The sequence below is a fragment of the Gopherus evgoodei genome, chromosome 5, assembly GCF_007399415.2.
Source record: "Gopherus evgoodei ecotype Sinaloan lineage chromosome 5, rGopEvg1_v1.p, whole genome shotgun sequence".
Classification (NCBI taxonomy): Eukaryota; Metazoa; Chordata; order Testudines; family Testudinidae; genus Gopherus; species Gopherus evgoodei.
This window is the reverse complement of record NC_044326.1, coordinates 21,082,310-21,095,122: the sequence shown is the minus strand read 5'-3', so window position 1 is coordinate 21,095,122 and position 12,813 is coordinate 21,082,310. Positions and strand designations below refer to the sequence as shown.

The window sequence follows — 12,813 nt, the reverse complement described above, 5'->3', positions numbered from 1 at the left end:
AGGCAGACAAATTGACTTGCCCAATACACCTCTACATCGATAGAACACTGTCCTCAGGAGCCAAAAAATCTTACCGTGTTATAGGTGAAACCGTGTTATACCAAACTTGCCCCCCCCCCGGAGCACTGCTTTACCGCATTTTATCTGAATTCATGTTATATCGGGTCAGGCTATATAGAGGTAGAGGTGTATAACAACAGCTCAGTGGCAAATCTAGGTCTCCTGGCTCTTAGCCTGGTGTTCTTATACTGGACATGCTGTCTCTCTTCACAATAAATGTGATAGCACAGCCAGACTATCTACTATCACTGTAAGAGTCACTGTCACAGTTTTGATGTTATTTAAAATGGCTAATTCTATTTTAATACAGGACATGTAGATAGCATCATTTCACCTACTGAATACTTGTGCAGCAGACTGTCAGCTCATCGCATCCTTACTGACCTGCTACATTCTGCAGAATAATACACATCAATTTAAGTCAGGGCAGTCTTCAGACATGAAATCTATTAAATAATACTTATTTGGACTAATATTAATTGACAACAGTTTTTAAAAAATATATATCTGCAGGTAGGTACGCTGGCACACATTCTACTTGATGTAAGTAAGAAGAGGCTACATACCAAATTAAAAGAAAGTGTGGGGTATTCCTTTGAAGATGTACAAGAAGCAGGAAGAAAAGGGCAGACCACCACATAATGTAAACATGCATTAGACATGCATGAATGGAGGCAAAAAGTTCCGCCCCTTCGGTATACCTGGACTGCAGGCAAGTCGTTGACAGCCTATAAAATGCAGGCCTCCTTATGTCCTCTCAGTCTAGTAAGGAAGCATGATGCAGAAAGACCTCAGTGATAACTATAGACTGGGGTGGCCAAAAAGACAAAAACAGTAGGTGATGGGGATGATAAACATTTTTGTTGTATTCATATTTGGTTATTTCACCTTGTGTTATATTTTTGAGCAAGGCTTCCCTTCATACTGCAGAAGCAGCATCACACAGAACATTTTCCCACTGCAACCATATACAGTGTACTAATTGAATATTTTTTCCAATTAACATGTCTGTAGATCTACTGTGAGTAATAGTATCTCAATTATTACTGTTTACTTATCTGGCTTTTGAAATGCCACTGATGCATCAGTTCAAATGTTTATATATCTTCAAAACAATGCAAATAATCAGCTGGTATTTTCAATGTAATTCAATGAATTTTTAATTATTGCTTTTGAACCTAAAAGGCAATGTATAGATTTACATAATGCACTTCTTTTGCATTCTTCAACTATAATTACCCAAACTGTAAATTCAAGAGTACAGAAGGAAAATCAAAAAAATCAAAATTACTCTATAAGAATAATCACATAAATCTATTTGTAAAATATAAATAGCCAATCAAATTCAACACTGTAAAAAAATAATTTTCAGAGTTATTGTGACATCCATGTTTTGGTTTAGACTACAACTTGCAAAAAAATGTAAACTCTCCACAACTGCCAGTGTGGAGTCCTGCTACAAAAGTATTAATGCATCTGGTAGCAGAAGCCCTACTTAACAATTATTCAAGAAGAAAAGGTAACCTCATGAGACGATCTAGAAATCACTGATTTTATTATCTCATAGGTCAAAAATTTATTTTAAAATTTAACTAAATTTTGATACTATCCCACAGAGAGTTCAGTTATTTTATTATCATTATTATTTGTATTATAAATAAAATAAATAAATAATTGGAGATATACCAATCTCCTAGAACTGGAAGGGACCTTGAAAGATTATTGAGTCCAGCCCCCTGCCTTCACTAGCAGGACCAATTTTTGCCCCCAGATCCCTAAGTGGCCCCCTCAAGGATTGAACTCGCAATGCTGGGTTTAGCAGGCCAATGCTCAAACCACTGAGCTATCCCTCCCCCCAATTATCATTATCATATCACTATTATCATAGTGCTTAGGAGCCCCAATCCTGGACTGGGACCCTATTATGCTAGGTGCTGTACAAACAGAACAATCTTTGAGCTTACTATCTTCATATGAGAAAAGAGAACAGAAGGATACAGCCATATTGATGAGGGAGTACAAGGAAACAATATTGGCCAGCATGACAAGCAGTGATCTCAGCACACCAGTATCCTAACCATTGTCAACCTTTTTGGAGTCGTCATGCAGAGGAGCATTAAGGAGGAATTTGAAGGAGGATAATGAGCTAGTTTTTCAAAAGGGGCCAAGCTCAGGGTAGAATGGGCAAAAGAGTTTGTGCAAACTAGGGGACACTCCCTTCCAAAACTTGGATTAGAATGCAAGATTCCTGAGTCTCACCATTCCTCTGCTGTCAGCAAGCATCTGTGAAATCTACTATTAGGGACTGAAATGTGGACAGCTGTGCCTAGTAGCTTGAGCAGGAGCCAGAAATCAGGAATCTGAGCCAAGAGTCACAGCCAAAGTCAAAGAACAGGAATCAGAGCCAAACGGAACCAAGTTACCTAGAGTGAGGCAGTGCTTGGGCCCAAAGCAGGAGCAGGGCTGGTGGACAGAAGGACCAGAACTGGTATGGTACAATGCAGGACTGGAACAGAAGCTAATGCAGCAACAAGTGAATGACTGGAGCATCAAGTACTCTGTTGCTGCTGGTTTTAAGAGCAGGTCTGCTGATCCACTCAGCCAGTCAGGCAGTTTGGCCTATCAGGAGGCTCAGTATGCCAGGTGTGCTCATCAGATTACCTAAGGGTTAAACTGGCAGGTAAACAGGTTGGCTGCGGGTCCTTACTCCTGACACAATGACAGAGTATCCCATTCCCCTGTAGTGCTGATCCCACATAGAACTTGATAACCTGCTACTCTTTTAACTCAAGTGAAAGAGGTCTGTGCAATGGAACTCAAGATTTCAACACTGCTAATGAACAATTTGCATGTCAATATAATGCCAAATGATAAGATTTCTGTTTTTTCCATCTGCTTTTTTTTTAAAAACCTAGGAAAAGTATACAAAAAAGTAAGGTTGAAAAGTTAAGCACTCAGAAGTCAGGAAATGCCAGAATTAAGGTTGACCATGCAACTTTACTTTGGCCCCCTTTTACATATGCATTATGATACAGTCTTTAATTATATCTTCACTCAGTATTTTTTCCCCACAGGATCCCTGCCATGTTCAAAAACACAGGATGGACCTTTTCCAAGGATAAACTGGGGTTATGCAGTAAATGACGCCATTGTGCACAGCACCCCTGCTTCATCTGTTGAAGCTGAAAGGTGTACAGTTAATGAGGAAGGGGATTGAGGTAAGAAGGACAGTCTCAAAGTTAAAGCAGTTGAATGCTGCCCTGGAAAATTGGATTTTATTCCGGCCTTTGCCACAAGATTCCTATTTGATGCTACGCAAGTCACTTAAACGAACATGTTCACAGGTGGTCACAAATTGTGTTCTCATTTTCTGGGTATCTGACCTGGACCCTGGGGCAGAGTGCATTGATTTAAATCACTGATTTTAACTTTGGTTTAAATCATCAATTTTAATCTTGCTTTGCATTTGTACTTTTTATTTATTTCCCTAAAGAAACATTCATTCTCACTGTTTGGTATAACCAAACATTTTGGTTTGCAACTAAATATAGCCTTTATAAGTTTGGTACTGTTTTTGCAGGAGGATACACTATATTAATACATATTTATTTAACTTATTATAGCTTAATTTAGATTTCAGATCATAAAAAAATTGCAAAAAAGTAGGTTAAGAAATGTCATTCGCCATTTTCTATTTACTGGAGGATTATTTTTTTATTCATGATTTATGTCAAAATTCTTTTGGGTGGAAACTGGAACTCAACTAAAAATGCACAGAGACCATTTTAAAACTGGTTTCATTAGTTTTTTTTTTTAATTGTTTTCTTTTGACTAAGGGTATGTCTTCATTACCGACTGGATCAGTGGGCAGTGATTGATCCAGCAGGGATCGATTTATCGCATCTAATCTAGATGCGATAAATCGATGCCGAGCGCTCTTTCGTCGACTCCTGTACTCTAGCTCAGTGAGAGGCACAGGCAGAGTCGACGGGGGAGCAGCAGCAGTTGACTCACTATAGTGAAGACACTGTGGTGAGTAGATTAAGTACGTCAACTTCAGCTACGTTATTCACATAGCTGAAGTTGCATAACTTAGATCGATTCCCCACCCCCCCCCCACCCCGTGTAGACCAGGCCAAATGGTCAACATTGTTTTTTATCATCTCTGTAGATACCAGTTGTAATTTGTCAGTGCAGAGTGGTTTCTGTAAGTAATGTGTTAATACAGTAATTATCTAGCTGCCATGATAGTCTCTCTAGGAATCAAGAAAATAATTTAGCTTTAACAAACAAACACTAAGGGCTCGGCTATACTGGAGAGTTGCAGCGCTGGTGGTGGGTTTACAGCGCTGCAACTTAGTAACTGTCCACACCTGCACGGCACATCCAGTGCTGCAACTCCCTGGCTGCAGCGCTGGCTGTACACCTGGTCTGCTTGGGGTGTAACAATTGCAGCGCTGGTGATGCAGTGCTGCTCATCAAGTGTGGCCACCAAAAGCGCTGTTATTGACCTCCAGGGTATTAGGAGGTATCCCAGAATGCCTGCTCACAACAAACTGGAAGAATGGCTGAACTCCGAGCTCCTCCGAACTGCTTATTTAAAAAACAAACACAGCTCCTGTTTGCTGAGCGAGCGGATGCAGGCAGGGAAATTGCTTTGGAATGTTCACAGCTGTTTGCTTGAAGAGAGAAACGGCAATCTAACACGGCAGAGGGGGAGGGGAAAGTCCGTGCTGAGCAGCTGCTTATGTGGCCTAAAGGCTATTTAGGAGTGCATAATTTGCATTTAGTGAATAAGAGAGGGGTGGAGGAAGGGGTCAAAACTTTTTAAATGATTCAAGGTAGGTGCTGTGTATCTTCCAGTCCTTAGAACTTGCAAGGCAAGGAGCTGAGAACAGTGTCAGCTCCAAAAATCCACTCTCTCTGTCTCCCCCACGCTCCCTGTCACACTCCACCCCACCCCCCTGTTTTGAAAAGCATGTTGCAGCCACTTGAACGCTGGGATAGCTGCCCACAATGCACCACTCCCAACAGTGCTGCAAATGTGGCCACATTGCAGCGCTTTCCCTACACAGCTGTATGAAGACAGCTGTAACTCCCAGCTCTGTACAACTGTAAGTGTAGCCATACCCTAAGGCTTTATCTACACTACACAGCTTTAGTGACATAGGGTATGGCTACACTTGAAATTTCAGAGCGCTGCCGGGGCAGTGCTTTGAAGTGTGAGTGTAGTCGGAGCGCCAGCGCTGGGAGAGAGCTCTCCCAGCGCTGCACATAAACCACATCCCTTACGGGTGTAGCTTGCAGCGCTGGGAGCCGGGCTCCCAGCGCTGCAGCACTGATTACACTGAGGCTTTACAGTGCTGTATCTTGCAGCGCTCAAGGGGGTGTTCTTTCACACCCCTGAGAGTGAAAGTTGCAACGCTGTAAAGTGCCAGTGTTGCCATGGCCACAGACGTGTTTCTAAAAGTCGGGCAGTGCCGACAAAATACTTCCATCCCCTACTGTAAGCACTCCTGCCGACAACAAGTCGTTTACACTGCTACTTGCCCAGGCAAAACTTTTGTCTTTCGGAGGGGCTTTTTTAAGCACTTGCAAATGACAAAAGTTTAGTCGTTCAATTGGCAGTGTAGACAAAGCCTAATACTTTGCACTTACATAATGCCTTCCATCCAAGGGTTAAGAAGTGCTCTACAAATATTAATTAATCTCACACCACCTTTGTTAGGAATCAGTGGCAGAAAACAGAATCCAGGCTATCTTACACCCAGTTCTATGCCTTAAGAAGAGGAATATACTACTTCCATTAGGCCCCATTCTTGAGTTTCCTAAAATATTAATGTACATCCAATTATCTCCATTATATTACTGTACTGTAATAACTTCTAAGTTAATGCACTATGTTTTATTTATTTGGAACTAAAACAGTGTTTAATCCATTTAGAGTACATACAAAACGATTGCAGAATGTTACTGAATTTTTTAATTAAATTATATTTTAAATTATTTTTTAAATTAAATTTTGTTGTAGGGTTCTGATGACATCATTAAGTAGGATGACATGGTTGCTATCAAAATAACCACTCACTGAACACCGAGATACCTGCAGAGGAGATTGCCTCACATTTTCAAAAATGCTAGTGGGTGTTATGCATACATGTTAAGAGCAAAACAGGCCCATTAATTAAATACCCTTTGGAAAACATAAATGCCAATATGATCTCATGCAAAAAAGTATAATTTTATGACATTTCCGTATCCCTGTTAAGGATTAATAACAATAAAAAGTTACTACCCTAATTTGATAAAAGGTTTCACAAATTGTATTGACATTGGAATATTTTTTTCAGCTCAGTAAATGAGACTGCATATGGCGTTTTATTACCTTGAAAACTTTCTTTCTGTAAGGTGATACAAACATTTCCTTGTGTACATATGGGCTAAATGCAGCTGTTACAGTAGTGCAGGGGTTCTCAAACTTCATTGCATTGCGAACCTCTTCTGACAATAAAAATTACTACACAACATTGGGGGGGGGGACACCGAAGTCTGAGCCCACCCAAGACCCATTGCCCCATGTGGGGCGGGGGCAGGGAGCGGCAAAGCTGAAACACAAGGGCTTCAACCCCAGTCGGACAGCCTGTAACCTGAATCCCAACACGCGGAGCTGAAATCCTCAGGCTTCAGCCTCGGGTGGTGGGGCTCGGGCTTCGGCCCTTGGCCCTAGCAAGTCTACACCAGTCCTGGAAACCCCATTAAAATGGAATTGTGATCCACTTTGGGGTCCCGACCCACAGTTTGAGAATCGCTGCAGCAGTGTAAATCCACTGAATTTAGTTTATACCAGTGTAACCAAGCAAGAATTTGTCTCATAAACCACATTGTCCTTGTTGCTGAACTACAAAATGGTATACAGAAGTGGTAGAATCTTTGAATCAGAAGTAAAATTTGCAAGTTCTCTGACAGCATACATTCTTGTTTACATTTGTTATCAACCTGCTATGAGATTCAAGGAACAGCAGAGCACGTAAAGAGACAGAATCTGGGTTGCAATTGTCCTTGGGCTGTACCTGTCTCCTACAAACAACATTTCCTCACACAGCTATTTTTGCATTTTCACTGTAGTTTTCCAGCTGTCTTCATTTCCAGTGTAGCTTTCCTGCCATTTCTCAAACACTCTAATATGGGGAGGGGAAGAGGAGAGGGGGAAATCACGCATGTACACCGCTACCTCGACATAACGCCACCCGATATAACACTAATTTGGATATAACGCGGTAAAGCAGTGCTTCGGGGCGGGGGAGAGGGGGCTGTGCACGCTGGTGGATCAAAGCAACTTCAATATAACACGGTTTCACCTATAACGCGATAAGATTTTTTGGCTCCCAAGGACAGCGTTATATCGAGGCAGAGGTGTACTTGACTTATTTCATGCATCTGCTCCTGTTAACTAATGACAATAAAAAAAGAGCAAACAGAAACAGGAGATATATTCAGAAATTAATTTAAGAAATAGCTCCAGTGGGCCAGGAGGGAGTATGTGAAAATTAGGTATATAGTGCTGAGTATTAAGCTCATCTTGAAAGTCTGTTACCCATGCAACCTTACAATTGATTGTCTGTCTGTAGGGGGAAGAGAAGAGGAGAGGGGAAACTGCTGAGGTAAAGTGTTCCAAGGTTGGTATTTTCCTCCCCTACTCCAGGTTATAGACAATTCTTTTTCTATCCAAGAACTGGACAGGACTCTAAAGTACATCAATGCAGAACTGCCTCTGTTGAGAAACAGGCAGCACTCCTTTCCCAAAGTATGTCTCCACAGAGTTCTCAAAAATCAAAACTTTTTTGGTCAGTGCTGAAGTGTGCGATATTTACAGCCAAATGACACAACTGAGAGAAACAGTGATAGGAAAAACACCAGCAGACCCTCAGCAAAAATTATTTGATTGGGCACCAACAGAGTGCTTGGCAGGTGTGAGTGTGTATACATATATATGTATTCTTGATCTAAATTTGCATGCTTTAGCTTTGTTCTTGTGAAAGGTACTGGTACAGCAAAGACAGCAGCTTTTCCACACTGCACTGCCAATATACCAATTCTATTCTGTAGGGACAATTTGCAGGAGAGAGAATTCCTTTAGTTTCCACACTTATTAAATCTTTGGCCTCTTTTCTGAGAATAACAATGGTGCCACTAACAGAGGCATTTTTTGTTTTGTGAACAGTGCTTCATTGGGAACTGGATTGAGATAGTATTTTTAAGTAAGAATGTTCACTAATATCTCATGATTAGCAAAACATACTGCTTATATCTGTATCAGAAGGAATTGCTTTGCCAAAATATAGTTAAGTGGTGGAGGTATACCTCAAGAATTAGTAGACGTTAGTTTGGTTTCTCCTCAAGAGCAGGCATGAGGAAGGCAATCTTTCCCTGAGGACCTTATCTGACAATGCGATCAAAGCGCAAAAGGAAACGTATATGTGCTCTGTAGATTCTGAGAAGCCATTTGATAAAATCCAATACAAAAGGTTGATGATACATATTCTTGAAGAATACTGACTTTCAAGATACAAAATTAATAAAAAGCTATATTGGAGATAGAAAGCAGCAACCTGAATGAACTATGCACTATCAGAATATGGCAGCATTGAGAAAGAATGCAACCTTGGTATACACCTATCTCCGCAGTTATTTAACATATGTAGATGTTATAATGAGGGAAAGTTTAGAAGACACCCAACCAGGACATACAGGTCAATGACATATACATCAATAGTATAAGATACATCAATGACCTAGTTTGCATTGCTTAGACCAGTGATACTCAGACTGAGGCTCAGGAGCTGCAAGTGGCTCTTTAATGTGTCTCCTGCAGATCTTTGCAGCGTATATTAAACCACTGTGATATTTAATTATTAATGAATCTAAGTTATTAGCCAGTCAGGATGCTTTTACTATGTTATTAACCAATTATAGTTAATAAAATAATAATACTTGGTTGATCTTTTTGCTGTGAAAATATTATATAGTTAGGGGTGGGCAATAATTTTCACAGGGGAGCCACTCCATGAATTTTGGTAAGTCGTCATAGGCCGCACATTTCTACTATATTAATGGAGGGGGTGCAGGGTCTGGGAGAGAGTTTGGGTGCAGGAGGGAGCTCCAAGCTGGTGCAGAGTGTTTGGGTGCAGGAGAGGGTGAGAGGTGTGGGAGGGAGTTTGGTGCAGGAGGGAGCTTCGGGCTGGGGCAGGGGATTGAGTGCAGGAGGGGGCGCGAGGTGCAGGCTTGGGCCAGGAGATGCTTACCACAGGTGGCTCCCAGCCGGCAGCGCACCAGGGCTCAAGCAGGCTGCCGCCTCCCATAGCCCCATGCCACCCCCGGAAGTGGCCGGCTGCTGCTGGCATGTCTCTGCATGCCCCTTGAGGGGGGAGAGGTGCAGCAGGTCTCCATGGAGTGCATGTGCCTGCAAGCACCATCCCGCAGCTCCCATTGGCTGGTTTCTGGCTGTGAGGACAGTGCTGGGGGTGGAGGCAGCGCACGGAGCCACCACCCCCCCACCCCCCCAGCAGAGGTGCACACAGATGTGCTAGCAGCAACTGGCTGCTTCTGAGAGTGGCATAGGACCACGGCTGAAAGGCAGCCTGCCTGAGCACCCCGCTATGCCGCGGGACTTTTAGCATCCCAGACTCGGAGATGGCCAGGGGGAAGAGGAGGCGGGGCAGAAATGTTAGTCATGGCAGGCTGGAGAGAAATGTTAGACGGGCCGAATCCAGCCAGCAGGCCGTATTTTGACCACCCCTGATATAGAGAGAGTAAATGAAACAATGAATTCATACTGCTGGGGTAATTTTGATTGTTAATTTGGCTCCTGAACAAATGAGATCTGAGTATAACTGGCTGAGACTAAGGAAGAACTTCAGAACATGTTTATTGCGGCAAACTATGTCAGCAAGAGATATGGAGTCAGGATCAACATTAGGAAGACAAAAAATGTAATGATAAATAAACACAGAGCCCAGAGGCGGCAACTTTCTAATTTACCCATGGGTGCTCAACCTCTGCTCTGCCCCAGGCCCCACCCCCACACCACCCCTTCCCCCAAGACCCTATCCTGCCCCACCTCTTTCCACCTCCACTCCACCCCCCTCTTCCCATCCCTCCCCCAAGCACACCCTGCCCCTGCTCTGCCTCTTCCTGCTCCCTCTCCTCCAGCACACCACTGAACAGCTGATCCTTGGCAGACAGGAGACGCGGGGGGAGAGCTAATCAGAGGGGCTGTCAGTGGGTGCTGAGCACTCACCTATGACAGAGATGCACGAGACAGGCAACACCTATTACATGATGGTTAATAAGTGAAATAAGTGTAGAGAGTCTAACACCACCAAATGGAAGATGTAATGAAGAAATCAACTCCATATCAACTAAATTGCTGAAGTGCTACCTACAGTCAATTCTCCTTTTTGGATTTGAGTGCTGGACACTTAAGAAGGACACTGAAAGAAGAGTCAAAGCATTCAAGCTTTGGTGTTATAGATGAAAGTTTAAAATTATCTGGAAAATCAAAACTATGAATGAAGCAGTGATGAGAAGGATGAGTTTTAAAAGAGGTTAATTACCTAAGACCCTAGGTCAGGGGTTTTGAAACTTCATTGCACTGAGACCCCCTACTGACAACAAAGATTACTGCATTATCCCAGGAGGGGGGACCAAAGCCTGAGTCCTGCCACCCCAGGCAGGGTTGGAGGGGGCAAAGTCAAAGCTCAAGGGTTTCAGCCCCAGGTGGGGGCCTGTAATCTGTTCTGAGCCCTGCCACTCAAGGCTGAAACTGAGTTCTAAGCCCCGCAACCCAAGGAAGTGTGGCTTTGGCCCCTGGCCCCACTAAGTCTAATGCCAGCCCTGGCGACCCCATTAAATGGGGTCACAACCCACTTTGGGGTCCAACCCACAGTTTGAAAACTGCTGCTCGAGGTAAAAGATCACAGAGCAACTCACTTCCAGCACTCACACTGGAAAAGAGTGCAGGCAAACTAGCAAGAGAAAGAAAAGAGCCAGTTATATCTTCAGATGGACTGGTACCCTGCCACTGCTACCAACTCCTTGTGTTCCCTTGGGTAAGTCACCTAACCTCTCTTTCTCATTTTCCCTATCTGTAAAAATGGAATCATGCATACTCACTTCCCAGAGGTCTAGGGGGGATTAGTAGATTTAAAATACTTTGAACACAAATACTGCTACACAATTGCCAGGTATCAGTAATGTGCAGACTTTGGTTTATAAACCTCATTCCTAAAGAAAGGAGCATCAATCACAGCAGTGACCTCTTTGTGCCTCTGCAAAGCGGAGATAATAGCGCTTCCCCACCTCACAAGGGTACTGAAGTAAATTCATTAACAGGGCAGGCAGATGCAACAGCGAGTGGGGTCAGGTAGCTGCTGGATAGCAGTTTACTGTACCCCCTCCCCCAGCCAAGCAACAGTTGCACGCTACTCCCGAAACAGTGTTACACGTTAACCTCCTTATCGAAGCAGCCTCAGCCTCAGCCTCCCTGGAGGGTGGAGCCGCGGGAACTGGGAGGGAAAAGCAGCACCCGGGTCAGTTGGGACCGTTTGAAAAGCAGGCAGTAAAATCGGAGTCCAACAAACCAATCCCCATCCCCCCTGCAAAGCTCAGCTTGTAACGGGACCGCTCCCCGGCACACACCCCCAACACCGCCCAGCGCGGGGGCTGTCTAACTGCTGCACGCTATCCCCCATCCCCTGATTCCCCTCAGGTCTCTCCCCTCCCCCACTCTACTTCTTCCACCCCCGGTCCCGGGTAGGGTCCCGGGCCGGTAGCGCACAGTCGGTTTGGTCTGGGGGGAGCACAGCTCCCAGACCCACTCACCTCCGTCCCTCAGGACTCTTAGCTCCTCACCGAGTCACCAACTCGTCACCGGGGCGACGGGAGCCTGTCTCCACCACCCAGCACCTCGGCCACTGGCTGCAGAGAGCTGTCAGTCACTCACCCGGCAGGGGTGGCGGTCGGGTTCCCCGACCAGCGAGAGGAGAGACAATACAGACCCGGGAACTACAACTCCCAGCATGCACCGTGGCCAGTCCGCTACCGCCTAGGGCCGCTGCGCGTTGCATGCCGGAAGCTGTAGTTTCCTTCTTGCTTCGACGCCTCACAAGGGGGCGGTGGGCCGCACACAAATCCTCAGCGTGGGGACGGGAGCTTGCCCATCCTCCACCGGCGGAGCAATAATACACATGCGCAGACTCTCGCGGGCCCTCCTCCGCACCGGGGGTGCGCGAGGCTGGGGCAGTCATTGGAGCTCGAGGTGCGAGGCCGGCAGGGGGCGCTCTCAGGATAACAGAGGCTGGAAGTTCGCAAAGTCTGGCGCGTGAGGCGTGTATGAGGTAGGCAGGACGAGGCGGGCAATTTTTCACTTTAAAGCAGATTTTATTAAACCAAATACATTTCTTCTTAAAAATAAACCCTATTTAAAATTAAATGTGAAACTGTTGCAACCTGAGTTCAGGGTTCAGCTTCCTGTGTAATCCATGGAAAGCAAGTGCCTCTTTTACAGGTGCTGAGGGACTATTCTTCTTCATTTTAGTTTTTTCAACTAGCTCACTTCCATGAGTAGCTCAGTGAAAGTTCAGAAACCAATTAGGAGCTGAAAAAGCAGGAAAGCTTGTTTTCCTCTTTCAGTCTATGAATAAAAAGTAGGTGTGAGAGGGTGAGATTTACTAGTTCTAAAGTCAGTTCAATTCA

General features: G+C 44.4%; 1 protein-coding gene across 2 annotated transcripts in view; it reads right to left on the bottom strand.

Moving 5' to 3' along the window:
- RGS12 (regulator of G protein signaling 12) overlaps positions 1-12,102 on the bottom strand; it is a 168,036-nt gene extending 155,934 nt beyond the window's left edge. For both annotated transcript variants that reach the window (XM_030563834.1, XM_030563835.1), the window contains exon 1: positions 11,941-12,102. The gene's annotated coding sequence lies outside the window, so the exon portion shown is untranslated. The remainder of the gene's footprint in view (positions 1-11,940) is intronic.
- Between the last annotated feature and the right edge of the window lie 711 nt (positions 12,103-12,813).